At 44.2% G+C, this 15,755-nt stretch overlaps 1 protein-coding gene and 1 non-coding gene across 6 annotated transcripts in view; both read left to right on the plus strand.

The window, feature by feature from the left end:
• The window catches only part of DLGAP1 (DLG associated protein 1), a 978,335-nt gene that overhangs the window by 707,043 nt on the left and 255,537 nt on the right, over positions 1 to 15,755 (plus strand). The window lies entirely within an intron of this gene.
• LOC114812487 lies at positions 1,358 to 1,495 on the plus strand. Its single transcript, XR_003760140.1, has one exon. It is a non-coding gene; the product is annotated as a small nucleolar RNA SNORA7 (small nucleolar RNA).

A 15,755-nucleotide genomic window follows, 5' to 3' on the forward strand; every position in this document is an offset into this window, starting at 1 on the left:
AGAGCAAAGGGAGCTCTTCCACTGCGTGGCTCAGTGGAAAGAGCATGGGCTTTGGAGTCAGAGATTATGGGTTCGAATCCCAGCTCTGCCACTTGTCAGCTGTGTGAATTTGGGCAAGTCACTTCACTTCTCTGTGCCTCAGTTACCTCATCTGTAAAATGGGGATTAAGAGTGGGAGCCCCACGTGGGACAACCTGATTCCCTTGTGTCCACCTCAGCGCTTAGAACAGTGCTCTGCGCACAGTAAGCGCTTAACAAATACCAACGTTATTAAAGGGAGAAAGTTGAGGTGAAGCAGAAGGGAGAGGGAGCTGACAAAAAGGGGGGCTTAGTCGGGGAAGGCCTCTTGGTAGAGGTGAGTACGGCCTTGAAGGGGGGGAAGAGTCATTGTTTGGTGGATTTGGGGGGGGGGCATTCCAGGTCAGAGGTAGGACATGGGCCAGGATCGACGGCAGGACAGGCGAGATGGATGCAGAGCAGAGGATCAGAGAGTGTGGGCAGGGATGTAGAAGGAGAGAAGGGAAATGCGGTAAGAAGGGGCAAGGTGACGGAGAGCTTCTGAAGCCAATAATCAGGAGTTTTCGTTTCGCTTATTCTGTGCCAGGCCCCTGGGATCGTAGCTGGGCTTTGAGGGTGAGTAGCGTGGTGGTCTGTCGTATATGAAAGAGAAGGGAGTTCCAGGGTAGAGAGAGGGCCTGGGCAAGGGGTCGGCAGCGAGAGAGACAAGATCAAGGTACAGTTGGAAGGTTGGCATTAGAGGAGTGAATAATGTGGGCTGCAAGGTAAAGTAGGAGGAAAAATGCTGATGGAATAACATAAATTGATGTTGAGGAAAAAAAGGAAAACTGGTGATAGTCTATAAAGCCAGTTGCTTCTAGGTCATTGATTCCAATATGGCATAGTCCACCATAAATGACAATAATCCATGAAACCAGAGATAGAGAATTGTTCCACGGTAAAATGAAAAAAGGAATCACTTGCCAATTAATCAATCAATGATATTCATTAAATGTTTACTCTGCGCAGAACACAATACTAAGTGCTTGGAAGAGTTTGATATAATGAAGTTGTTGGACATGTTGACTTTCAAGGAGCTTACAGTCTACAGGGGAGACAGACATTTAAACAAATAAGAGAGAAGGGAAGCAGGAGATCTGGGGTGAGCAACGAAGTGTCGATGGGATAGAGACTCAAACACAAACACGGCACAGAAAGGAGGATTAATAGTGTGTGGAAATTAGAGATTAGTCAAGGAAGGCTTCTTGAAGAAGATGTGATTTTTGAATATGGGGAAAGAGGTGGTCTGTAAACCTACCAGCTTGGAGTTTGGCATTTTGACAGATCCAAGTTAGATAATCCCCTCTCAGAGTAGCACCTGGGGAGTTTCCGGTACTCTACCAGTCTCCGCTAAAGGAGGGAGAGTCAAGCGGAGGCCTGTCCATTCCATTCCTAACTTGGTCAGTGGCTAGCGAGTGGAAGGCAATCCGCTACAAGGCAAAACTCACCCACGCTGGGCAGCAGTGGCGTGGGAGAGAGTCGAGGGCGGAGACTCAAGTTGACTGCGCAGAAGGCAGGAGGGGTAAACCACTCTTTATTTTTACCAAGAAAACTCTATGGATCCACTACCAGAACAATTGCGGGTGGGGACCGGTGTGTTCTGGGAGAGATGTATCCTTGGTATCGCTATGGGTTGGACACGACTGGACGATACAAGACAAGTTAGATGAACCCAGAAGAGTGAGGGGAGAGAGCAGACAATTCCCTTCTCCAGAAAGTGGAGGATTGTAAACAGACACCACGAACCTAGTAACTTTGGAACCAAAACAAATTTCACCTTCAAACTGACTACATGTACAGCTCTAATTCTGTCTAATCAAAGTGGAATTTCAGCTCCCTTAGATAGAGATCTGAAAGTGTAGAGTCAATTCTTGATTCTTCAGGAGATGGTGGGGCTTAAAGTCTCTTATTTCCTCTTCCTTCCAGCAGTCTGCCTTCTGGCTGTGTCACTGCTTATTAATTCCTCCGCAGAAGGGTAGGCTGGAGAAATACAAGTAGATAAAAATCAAATCTCGGCAGTTAATTCTGTCACGTACGAGAAACTCGAGTGAAAAATCCGAAGAGGGGTAGAAACTTAATTTCTGGCTTTCATTTATGTATATTTTTAGGTCATTAATGAACCGTAGTAGGCATTTGCACTAAATACTTCTTATTCCAGTAGTACAAAAAGATTCTAGATGGTTGAGTCAAGCAGAAAATGGAGAGGTGTCTAAAACTCACCGGGCTATCTGGCTTTCTATTCATCCTACGGGGCAGCTCTGATTCTGCCAGGTTAAAAGAAACCGTGGCATTCGGGGTAGGCAGGGGAAGGAAGCAGAAGTCATTTGTTTTTAATCATTCCAGTTAAGAGATCTTTGAAAGAACTATTTCCGGAGATAATATCTATGGTATCTGTTAAGCTCTTACTATGCGCCAGGCACTTTTCTAAGGCCTGGGAGGGGAACGAGATAATGGGATTGGACACAGACCCTGTCCCACATGGGGCTCACACTCTCAGTTCCCATGGGAGGGAGCTGGGGCCCAGAGAAATGAAGTGACTTGCTCGAGGTCACACAGCAGACCGGTGGCGGAGCCGGGATTAGAACCCAGGTCCTTCTGACTCCCATGCTCGTGCTCTATCCACTAGGCCATGCCGCTTCACTATCAGACTTTGAAATGGGTGCCAAGAAGAGCAGTTTGGTTTCGTTCATTCATTCATTCAATAGTAATTATTGAGCGCTTACTATGTGCAGAGCACTGTACTAATCGCTTGAAATGTACAATTCGGCAACAAGTAGAGACAATCCCTGCCCAGTGACGGGCTTACAGTCTAATCGGGGGAGACAGACGGACAAAAACAAGACAACATAATCACGATAAACGGAATCAAGGGGATGGACACCTCATTAACAAAATAAATAGGGTAATAAAAATATATACAAATGAGCACAGTGCTGAGGGGAGGGGAAGGGAGAGGGGGAGGAGCAGAGGGAAAGGGGGGAAAGGGGGCTTAGCCGAGGGGAGGTGAAGGGGGGAAGGGAGAGGAAGCAGAGGGCGGAGGGGGAGCAGAGGAAGAGAGGGAAAACTGACTATAGGCTACTTGGTTAGGAAAAAAGACTTTGTTCCTATATTTCTAGACTGTAAGCCCATTGTGGGCAGGGATTGTCTCCTTATTGCTGAATTGTACTTTCCAAGCACTTAGTACAGTGCTCTGCACACAGTAAGTACTCAATAAATATGATTGAATGAGTGAATTGGACATTCTTCTTCTTATTATTATTAGAATGAATGAACTCCTTCAGGACCAGAGCTGTATCCTTCATTTTATTGGTTTTTGTGGGAGAGGCTGTTAATGTATTTTATCCAGTCAGTCAGTCAACGGCATTTATTAGGCACTTACTATAATAATAATAATAATGGTATTTGTTAAGTGCTTACTATGTGCCAAACACTGTACTAAGCGCTGGGGTGGATGCAAGCAAATTGATTTGGACACAGTCCCTTTCCCATGTGGGGCTCACAGTCTCAATTCCCATTTTACAGATGAGGTAACTGAGGCCCAGAGAAGTAAAGTGACTTGCCCAAGGTCACACAACAGACAAGAGGCAGACCCAGGATTAGAAATCACGACTTTCAGAGCTCTGTACTGAGTGCTTGGGAGAGTACAATACAACAGAATTAGTGGACATGTTGACTTTGTACGAATTGCTGGTGTTGGTGACAATCTTCACCAGATTTGTGGGAACTATTATAAAATCCCCATGGACAGAAAACCTGTCTTCTACCCCTTTTGTCTCCTGACAAGTTCTTATTTCAGTGTTCCGTACACTGCTGTGAAATAAATCCTCTGGTTTGACTGACTGCTTCGGCCAATAGCATTTCAGTTTAGCAATATCAGCCACCTCCATGACCTTTTTGACATGGGGCCGTGAAAACCAGAGAAAAATAATAATAATAGTTGTAGTATTTGTTGAGTGCTGACTTTGTGCCAGGGACACTATTAAACGTTGGGGTAAATACAAGTTAATCGGATCAGACGCAGTCCTTGCCCTACGTGGGACTCACATTCTAAGTAGGCGGGAGAACAGTTATTGAATCCTCATTTTACAGTGAGGAAAGTGAGACACTGAGAAGTAAAGAGACTTGCCCTAGGTCACGGAGCAGGCAAGTGGTCGAGCCAGGAGTAGAAGCCCGGACAAGTCAAGTAAAATGGGAATTCGGACTATGAGACCCACGTGGGACAACCTGATTACCTTGTGTCTACCCCAGTGCTTAGAATAGTGCTTGACACTATTATTATGATGATTATTATTAATGCAGGTGGTTTGACTCAAGTCTGTGCTCTTTCCATTACTTTGAATGCATAGGTAATAATAATAATAATGTTGGTATTTGTTAAGCTCTTACTGTGTGCAGAGCACTGTTCTAAACGCTGGGGGAGATACAGGGTAATCAAGTTGTCCCACGTGAGGCTCACAGTTAATCCCCATTTTACAGATGAGGGAACTGAGGCACAGAGAAGTGAAGTGACTTGCCCAGTCACACAGCTGACAAGCGGCAGAGCCGGGATTCGAACCCATGACCTCCGGCTCCCAAGTCCAGGCTCTTTCCACTGAACCATGCCGCTTCTCTAGTTCAACAGGGCTTTGCACATAGTAAGCGCTTAACAAATACCATTATTATTATTATTATAATTATTAAGGCCACTTTTTTACATATTGTTTTTCTGCACAACGATTAAAGATCCAGTCACCGAGTGTCTCTTTACAAAGTTAAAGTTCATTTAAGAGTAAGAGCATCAAGGTAGAAGCTCTAACCCTTATCAAATCCAGGACCTTGAGAGAGAGAGGACAGCGTTCAAAGGTATCCTTGGGTAGAGTCAGTGAACTTTTCTTTTCAAACTTGCTGCTTTTACTGCCAAAACCTTGTCACATAATGTGTGTCTGAAACATTTGTGGAGCGGAAAATAAAGGACTACCCATTACATAGATTCAGAAATGTACATGAGGAAAGCGTGTGCTTGTATAATTGACAGCAGTCCTGAATTGTGCCTTTTAATAAGCACTATTTTGTCTTCGAACTCAAAGCTCAGCGACACACATCAAGCAGGGACAGGGGGTAGAGGTCCCCTGGGCTTTCTGGTTTCATTGTTGCTCTCTGGACACACATAATTTTCCAAATTGCCTCCAGTAAATAAGTATACGGTTTGTTCTCGGGTTTTATTTTACTGGAAAAGGGAAAATTCTTTTTCCCCGTGTCCTCTGCTCCAGCCTTCTAGTTTTCCATTTAACGCAGCCTTAACCGGAATGCTTATCAGATGTGAATTTCCTAAGTGCCTTAATTAAAAAGTTTCCAGAGAAAGATAATTGATACTGCTAGAGTCTTCCACCTACAATCTATTTAAAGCCTTTTATCCAACAGACTGTATCTGTGTGGTGTAAACTCTCCCTGGCCTTTACACAAAGAAACGTCTTGAAATTACACGACCCTCTGATTGAGGTCAAAATGTTCATTAAGCCCCGTTCCTTTTTACTGGGAATCCATTTCTAAAGGTATTAGCATTTCACAAGTACCAAAATCATAGGAATTAGTATTTTTACGGTACTAGTCTCAGGCTACCTCTTTTGATGCCTTTTGTAATTAGTCAAAGGTTGAATTATAGCTGCAAGCAGCAGATCAAATTATAGATGCAAGCAGCAGATCAAATTAAGCCCTCGGATGGGCATATAGAAATTTGAACTGGGCAGGAGTATTGATTCTTTGAGCTATTTTGCTCAGCCCTTAGCATATTGTAGAAATTAACGCTTGAAAAATAATGAGACATTGCACTTTCATGTCAGTGGGTATAATTCAATTCACGACTTAACTACGGTTTCCAAATAGAGCCGCATGAGGAAAAGTAAACAGTTGAGCATGGAGCTAAACAAAGTTTCAAATATTAGAGAAGCAGCACGGCCTAGAGGATAGAGCCCGGGCCTGGGAGTCAGAAGGACCTGGTTTCTAAGCCCGGCTCCACCATTTGGCTTCTGTGTGATGTAGTAAATGTTTAACAAATACCATCAAAACATTAAAAAAATAGGAATAATAGCAGTAATAATAATAAACCACCCCAGTGCTTAGTACGGTGCCTGGCGTCGAGTAAGCGCTTAACAAATACCATAATTATTATTAACAATAATTGGTTATAAATTTTATTCACATTAATGAAGTGCTCGCTGTGTCGTAGATATTGAAATAATTCAACAGACTCGGCTCTGTCTCTGAAGGAAGTTATCCGGTACTCCCTTCCATTTTTTTGGCTCCTGAGAGTAATCTCCTGGGTATAGAATGATTTCATTGTTACCATTGGCATTATTATGATATTTGTTAAGCGCTTACTATGTGTCATGCACTGTTCTAAGCACTGGAGCAGATAAAAGCTAATCAGGACAGAACACGGTCCCTGTCCCACATGGGGCTAACAGTCTAAATAAGAGGGAGAACAGGCATTAAATCCCCATTTTTACAGTTGAGGAAACTGAGGCCCCTAGAACTTAAGTAACTTGCCCAAGGTGACCCAGCAAGCCAGTGATGGAGCCAGAATTAAAACCCAGGTCCTCTGACTCCCAAGCCAGTGCTTTTCCACTAGGTCACGCTGCTACTTTCATCCTTCTGTTGTGGTTGAAATGAGTTTCTTGATCATAATGGGCCAGGCTTCAATATACTCTGTTTTCTAATTAATTCACTATGCGCTCAACTGTGAAATTTTACGCCTGGAGAGACTAGTTCTCTCATGTATAGTTGTCACCAAATTAAGACAGAACTTGTGTATATGTCTGCTCAGTGTATTTATGTCTAGTTGTCTATTTCACAGCTCTAGTTGTCCATATCTTTATGTTGGTGTAAGCTAATTATGGGCAGGGAATCTTTCACTTTGTTATTCCGTACTTCCCAAGCATCTAATACAGAGCACTGTGCCCAATGGGTGCCCAATAAATGCCACTTCTACTATTACTTGCTGCTGCCTGGGAGCCTCTCCTTGGGCTTTGATAACATAATACTAATAATAACAACTGTAGTGCTTTTTAAGCACTTACTACGTGCCAGGTTCGGTACTTAGCACCAGGGTGGGTACACAGTCCTTGTCCCACATGGGGTTCACAATCTCAATCCCCGTTTTACAGATGAGGTAACTGAGGCCCAGAGAATTCATTCACTCCTTCGTATTTCATTCAGTCGTTTTTATTGAGAGCTTACTGTGCACAGAGCACTGTACTAAGCGACTGGGATAGTATAATACGGCCATGAACAAACACCACAACAAGCTTTCAGGCTAGAGGGGGACGTGAAGTGACTTTCCTAAGGTCCCACAGTAGATAAGAGGCAGGGTCGGGATTAGAACCCACCACCTTCTGACTTCCAGGACTGTGCTCTACCCATTACGCCATGCCGCTTCCCTTTGCCTGTAAAGAACACCTTCCCTTTCGAATCTCAGCACCTTATTTCAGCATCACAGATCCCCCTCTGGGCAAGTCCGTAGTTGCTATTCCTGTCTTACACATGAAAGGAGCCGAATCAAAGGATTACGGAGAGTTTCAGGCTGAGAATAGAATCTGAGGATTTTTTGTTAGATATATTTCTCTCTAATACCGGGACACTTACCAGGCCGGTGACCCGGGGGGAATCGTGGTTCGCGGGAGGACCAAAATCAGGCGCATGACCTACTGGATAGGGCGTGGAACTGGGTTCTAATCCCTGCTGTATCATCTGCCTGCTATGTGACCTTGGGCCAGTCCCTTCCCTTCTCTGACCCTCTGTTTTTTCATCTATAAAATGGGGATTAAATACCCGTTCTCACTCTTGCTTACGCCGTGAGTCCCAGGTGGGACAGAAACTGTGTCTGACCTGATTAACTTGTGTCTACCCCAGTGCCTAGAGCACTGTTTGACTTGTAACTTGAGCTCCACAAATTTCACAGTTATTATCCTGTACACTGTAAGCTCCTTAAGGGGAGGGATTATATCCCCCAACTCTCCCAAGTGCTTTTTACAGCCCCCTACATACACTAAGTGTTCAATGAATACCACGGGTTAACCAATATCTCAAGCACATAATTCAAGTATTTCGCCTGGTTCAGAGTCCGTCAGAGCAGCAAGACGGAAATAATGAAACTTCTGTCGGTTTGACCTGATTGATTGGTGCCTACTCCGGCGCTTGGAGCAGTGTTTGACGCATAGTAAATGCTTAACAAATACCATTATTATCATTATTATTACGAGAAAGAAGGGATGGACTTCAGTTCAGGGAGAGGAAGCTGAGTTAGACCGATAAGAATAATAATAATAATGTTGGTATTTGTTAAGCGCTTACCATGTGCAGAGCACTGTTCTAAGCGCTGGGGTAGATCCAGGGTAATCAGGTGGTCCCACGTGAGGCTCACAGTTAATCCCCCTTTAACAGATAAGGTAACTGAGGCACAGAGACGTGAAGTGACTTGCCCACAGTCACACAGCTGACAAGGGGCAGAGCCGGGAGTCGAACTCATGACCTCTGACTCCGAAGCCCGGGCTCTTTCCACTGAGCCACGCTGCTTCCCGATGTACAATGCGTGCCTGCCAGGATAGAGCGTGAATTATGTACAGATCTGCAATTTAATTATATTCATCTCTGCCTTCCCCTGTAGACTGGAAGCTCGTTTTGAATTTTGCCAAGCGCTTAGTACAGTGCCCAGTGCTTAGTACGGTGCCTGGCACATAGTAAGCACCAAACCAATACCACAGTCATTATTATTATCATTATTAATACAGTGCTCTGCACATATTACGTGCCCATTAAATACGACTGAATGAATAACTCACAGCTGGTCAGTGGGATTTTCCCAATCCACCTCTGGGACTCTATCAAAGAAGGCTTTGGACAAGTTATTCCATTTTATCGGGATGAACCTAGCTCGGAGTCTTCTACTTCCTTGATCTTCTCTGCAGCACCCTACCCCTAGTTCTCTGTTTACTTGTTACCCAGGAATAATAATGGTACTTGTTAAGCACTTACTGAGTGTTAAGCACTGTTCTAAGCACTGAGCACCGCTCACTCATTCATTCAATCGTACCGTTGGCTGTCCGACAAGTCGGAAAACTACTTTTGGGGTTGGTTCACCGTAGTTGAACGGTTTAACACGAGATGGCCAGACGGTAAGCTCCTCTAGACTGTGAGCTCATTATGGGCAGGGAATGTGTCTGCTAATTCTGTTGTATCGTACTCTCCCAAGCGCTTAGTACAGTGCTCTGCGCACAGCAACGCTTCAAAAAATATGACTGATTGATGGCTGAGCAAAGTCGAGGGAGGCAGAAGGGCGACGCCAACTTTCCTTCCCACTGCCACTTCTGTGATTATTGTTATTTTATTATTAGAGAAGTAGCAGATAGGGCCCGGGCCTGGGAGTCGGAAGGACCTCGGTTCTAATCCCGCCTCTGCCACCTGTCTGCTGTGTGACCTTGGGCAAGTCACTTCACTTCTCTGGGCTATTGGTGTTGATTATGCTATTGATGCCTGTCTACTTGTTTTGTTTTGTTGTCTGTCTCGCCCTTCTAGACTGTGAGCCCGTTGTTGGATAGGGATTGTCTCTATCTGTTACCGAATTGCATTTTCCAAGCGCTTAGTACAGTGCTCTGAACACAGTAAGTGTTTAATAAATATGATTGAATGAATGAATGGGCCTCAGTTACCTCATCTGAAAAAAAAGGATTAAGACTCTGAGCCCCATGTGGGACAGGGACAGTGTCCAGCCCTATTTGCTGGTATCCAACCCACTGATTAGTACAGTGCCTGGTACATAGTAAGCCCTTAATTCAAACCAGAATTATCTTTTTATCATTATTATTATTATTATGATTGACTTCCCAGTGTTTGTGAAGATAGTGATTCGGGGTCCAAAACTGGAAGATCGAAGAAGAATAATGTTGGTATTTGTTGTTAAGGGCTTACTATGTGCCGAGCACTGTTCTAAGCGCTGGGGTAGACACAGGGGAATCAGGTTGTCCCACGTGGGGCTCACAGTCTTCATCCCCATTTTACAGATGAGGTAACTGAGGCACCGAGAAGTTAAGTGACTTGCCCAAAGTCACACACCTGACATGTGGCCGAGCAGGGATTCGAACCCATGACCTCTGACTCCAAAGCCCGTGCTCTTTCCACTGAGCCACACTGCTTCTACATGCTAAGAAACTTAGCATGTCTATTGGGCAAGATATTTTCTGAATTGAGATCATTTTTGACTCTCGTTTAGAAGTGCTTGCTCTGATCACTCATTGTTTCTTGGAACAAAACCAATCACTGCATAAACATTGCTCAGGTATAAAAAGAGTTCTTTTGTTTGGAGCAATTATCTGGGTGGGCGTATGAATATTATACGCATTTACCTTCCTCTGACAATTAAACGGTACTTCTCTGTCGAGAAAAACCAAGGCTTTGTTTTCTTGCCTGTACCCTCTTGGGTCATTACTGTGCAGTCAGCATTCAGACTCTTCCACATTTCACACTTTTCAAATAAGGTGTTATTAACCAAATAACATGGCCTAGTGAATAGAGCATGGACCTGGGAGTCAGAAGGTCATGGGTTCTAATCCCGGATCCTCCATTTGTCTGCTTTGTGGTCTTGGGTAAGTCACTTCACTTCTCTGGGCTTCAGGTGTCTCATCTGTAAAATAGAGATTGAGACAGTGAGCCCCAAGTGGAACAGAGACTGTATCCAACCTAATTAGCTTGTATCCCTGCCTGGTACTTAGTAGAGAAGCTGTGTGGCTTAGTGGAAAGATCACGGGCTTGGAAGGCAGATGACATGGGGTCTGCACCACTTGTCCGCTGGGTGACCTTGGGCAAGTCACTTAACTTCTCTGTGACTCAGTTACTACATCTGTAAAATGGGGATCAAGACTGCGAGCCCTACGTGGGACAACCTGCATACTTTGTATCTATCCCAGAGCTTAGAACAGTGCTTGGCACATAGTCAGTGTTTAACAAATACCACAATTTTAGTACTAAGTAACTTCTATGTGGCTGGAGGGCTTGAAGTGGGGATGAGGGAGAGGCCCAGGTTGAATGACTTTCTAAACACTGGAAACCCTCCTTCCTTTTAAATAGCTTGAGAGTAACCCTGTCCCCTTAGCATTCAGAAGTCTGCCCAAAGGAACTGTGGCAGAGAAATTCCTTCCCATCTTATTTAACTTAGGCATTTGTGTGTTTGTTCTTGCACCCAAAGAACACAGTAGCAGAACAGCCTGGTCTAGTAGTTAGAGCACAGACCTGGGAGTCGGAAGGATCTGGCTGATAATCCCGGTTCTTTCACTTAAAAATAATGATAATGATGGGTATTTGTTAAATATTTACTGTGTGCCAAGCACAGTACTGTGTGCTGTGGTAGATACAAGTTAATCGATTTGGACACAGTCCCTGTCCCACATTGGGCTCACACTCATAATCCTCATCTTTTACAGATGAGCTAACTGAGGCACAGAGAAGTTAAGCAGCTTGCCCAAGGTCACACCGCAGACAAGTGGTGGGGCCGGGATTAGAACCCATGAGCTTCTGACTCCCAGGTCCGTGGTCTATCCACTACACCGTGCTGCTTCCCTTGTCTGTTCTGTGACCTTGGGTAAGTCACTTCACTTCTTTTGGCTACAGTCACCTCATCTGTAAAATGGGAAGTAAGACTGTGAGCCCCAAGTGGGACATGGATGGTGTCCGACCCAATTAGCTTGTACCACGTTAATACAATCACTCATCCTAACCCACCTGGACTACTGCATCCACCTCCTTGCTGACCTCCCAGCCTCCTGTCTCTCCGCACTCCAGTCCGTACTCCACTCTGCTGCATGGGTCATTCTTCTACAAATACATTCAGGAAATGTCACCCTGCTCCTCAAAAAACTCCAGCGGTCGCCCATCCACCTCCACATCAAACAAAAGCTCCTCACCATTGGCTTTAAAGCAGTCCATCACTTTGTCCCCTCCTGCCTCACCTTGCTACTCTCCTATTACACTTCAGCCCACAGACTTCACTCCTTTAATGCTAACCTTCTCTGTGTGCCCCCATCTCACCTATCTTGCCACCGGCCCCACAACCTGCCTCTGGCCTGGAACGCCTTCCCTCCTCAGATCCACCAGACAATCACACTTTGCCCCCTTCAAAGCCTAATTAAAGGCATGTCTCCTCCAAGAGGCCTCCTATGTGGCCCCTTTCCTCTTCTCATATCTCCTTCTGAGTCACCCTGACTTGGTTCCTTTGCTCTTCCCCTCAGCCCCACAGCACTTATGCACAGGTCTGTAATTTATTTATTTGTATTAATGTCTCTGTCCCTCCCATCTAGACTGTAAGGTCGTGGTGGGCAGGGAATGTGTCCATTTATTGTTGCACCGTACTCTCCCACCCGCTTAGTACAGAGCTTTGCACAGAGTGAGCACTCAGTAAATTTCATTCATGCATTCAATCGTATTTATTGAGCGCTTACTGAGTGCAGAGCATGGGACTAAGTATTTGGAAAGTACAATTCAGTAACAAAGACAGTCCCTGCCCACGACAGGCTCAAAGTCTAGAGGAGGGGAGACAGACATCAAAACAAGTACACAGGCATCAATATAAATAAATAGAATTATAGATATGTTGATATATACATAAGTGCTCTGGGGCGGGGAGGGGCGAAGAGTAAAGGGAGCGAATCGAGGTGATGAGGGCGGAGCGGTAGCTGAGGAAAAGGGGGGCTTAGTCTAGGAAGACCTCCTGGAGGAGGTGCACCTTCAGTAAGGCTTTGAAGGGGGGAAATATGACTGAATATCTACCCCAGTGCTTAGAACCGTGCCTGGCACATAGTAAGCACCTAACAAATACCATACAAAACAAGAATATAGTAGATCAGCATGTCGGGGGGTGTAGAGAGGGGCTCTAAGATGAAAGGAAATTAGCCTAAGGTACCTTTATCGATCCTAGCACTTTTTTGTTTACTGGCTTATCAATCAATCAATCAATCAATCATATTTACTGAGCACTTGGTGCAGAACACTGCATTAAGTTCTTGGGAGAGTACAGTTTGACAGAGCCTGGAAACATATTCCCTGCCCACAATGGGTTTGCAGTCTAAAGGGAGAGACAGACATCAATACAAATACATAAAATTACAGATATATTCATAAGTGCTGTGGGGTTGGGAAGGGGGGATGAACAAAGAGAGCAAGTCAGGATGACTCAGAAGGGAGTGGGAGAAGAGGAAAGGAGAAATAGTGCAGTATTCCGTATAGTCTACCTAGTAGGTATTTCCTTGAGCACTCGGTTAGAATGTAGGGTAAACTATCTCTATTACCCCAAATGGAATTTGGCTAGCTGGGCTATTTTTGCCTCTTGTGTTTCATTTATTGGTAGCTCATTAAATAATCTTTAGAAAAACTGAGTTGGCCTCAATAAAGTGAATATTATCTTTCCACAGTCTCCGAAGCCGAAGGAAAATCCCATGATTTATTGTGCTAATGAGGTGGCGGTGAAACGGAGTAGAAGTGGCTTTGTTATTAAAGCATTCCTGAGCCCACTTCTGAGCAAGTTTTGAGGAGCCGATTCTGAGCTCTTAATTGACATTGTTTTTGAGGCTAATTGAACTTAGCTGGTGCACATCTATGTGCTTATTACATTCTGTTTAAAGATGACAAGGGAGAAGTGATAGGCTTTGATATCAAAGGATGGAAGAAAAAGTTCCAGGATTAAGTGGTGAGTGATTTCATTTTGTATTTTCCCCTCAGAATCTACACCCTTAATTGTCTTTATGTATGCAGAATAAGAAGCTTAACCTACCACCAGTTTCCAGATCTGTTAAAGCAGCATGATTTAGTGGGTAGAGCACGGGCCTGGGAGTCAGAGGCACTTGGATTATAATCCCGGCTCTGCCACATGTCTGCTGTGTCGCCTTGGGCAAGACACTTTACTTCTCTGAACCTAAATTACCTCATCTGTAAAATGGGATTTAAGAGTGTGAGCCCCACATGTGTTTGTCGCGGTTAACTTGTGCCGACTTGTTCATTCCAAGCGCTTAGTACAGTGCTCTGCACATAGTAAGCGCTCAATAAATACTATTGAATGAATATATATCCCAGAATTAAAACAGTGCTTGGCACATAGTAAGTGCTTAACAAGTACCATAATTATTATTATTATTATCACAAGCATGACAATGTTGTTCTTTCACCTACTCCCACTATACATAGAATTATATAAGCCTTTGTTTCAGTCTGTCCACCCCATCAGATTGTAGGATTCTGAAGGACAGTGATCATGTGTCTCGCTTGGATCCATACCCTTTTGTCACTTGTTTTTCACCCCTTCCTGAGCCCTTTAGCACTTTTGTACATATCTGTAACTTATTAAAAGTATCTATAATATTTTTTCTATTAATATCCATTCCCCCCTCTAGACTCTAAGCTTGTGGTGGACAAGAAACACGTCTACCAATTCTGTTGTACTGTACTCTCCTAAGCACTTAAGACAGTGCTCTGCACACAGTAAGCGCCCAATAAATACCACTGATGGACTGAATATTTTTCCATGTACCTTCTCAAGCGCTTAGTACTGTGCTCCAGATTCAGTAGGTGCTCAGTAAATACCAGTGATGAATGATTCATTCAATAGTATTTATTGAGCGCTTACTATGTGCAGAGCACTGTACTAAGCGCTTGGGATGAACAAGTCGGCAACAGATAGAGACAGTCCCTGCCGTTTGACGGGCTTACAGTCTACTCAATTGTATTTATTGAGCACTTACTGTGTGCACAGCACTGTACTGAGAGCTTGGAAAGTACAATTTGGCAGCAGTTAGAGACAATCGCTACCCAACAATGGGTTCACAGTCTAGAGAGGGGGAGAAAGACAACAAAACAAAGCAGGTAGAGAGGCATCAATAGCCTCACAATAGATCAATAGAATTACAGATATATATACATCATTAATAAAATAAATAGAATGATCATTCGAACGAGACAAGACCCAAGTCAAATCCTTCTTTACTCCAGTGATGATAGATCAAACAGGACACCTTTAAGTCAATCACTGGTATTTACTGAGCTCTTCCTCTTTGCAGAACACTGTATTAAGTAATTGGGAAAATGCGATAGAATTAGTATACACAATCCCTGCCCTCATGGAACTTAAAATCTAGCAAGGGATATGAAAATTTTTAAAAAATTGAAAAGTAGGGTGAAGCAACTTAGTATAAAAATATAATAATAATAATTGTGACATTTGTTAAGTGCTTACTCTGTGCCAGGTACTGTACTAAGCACTGGGGTGCATACAAGCAAATCGGGTTGGACACAGTCCCTGTCCCACACGGGGCTCAGAGTCTCAATCCCCATTTTCCAGTTGAGGTAACTGAGGCCCAGAGAAGTGAAGTGACTTGCCCAAGATCACCCAGATGACAAGTGGCAGAGCTGGAATTAGAGCCCAGGTCCCTCTGACTCCCAAGCCTGTGCTCGATCCACTGGGCCACGCTGTTTCTCCGATAGATAAAATTATGTACGTAAGTACTCTAATGTCGGGGGTAGGGTGAGTTCTTACTGATGGTATTGGCTCAAGTGTAGAAGTGATGCAATAGCGAAGGAAAACAGGGTGATGAGATGAAAGATTCATCAGGGCAGGCTTCCCGGAGGAGATATGAGTTTTACAGGGCTTTGTAGATGGGGAGAATAGTGGTCTGTTGGTTACGAAG

The sequence above is a fragment of the Ornithorhynchus anatinus genome, chromosome 5 (genome assembly GCF_004115215.2).
Source record: "Ornithorhynchus anatinus isolate Pmale09 chromosome 5, mOrnAna1.pri.v4, whole genome shotgun sequence".
Lineage (NCBI taxonomy): Eukaryota > Metazoa > Chordata > Mammalia > Monotremata > Ornithorhynchidae > Ornithorhynchus > Ornithorhynchus anatinus.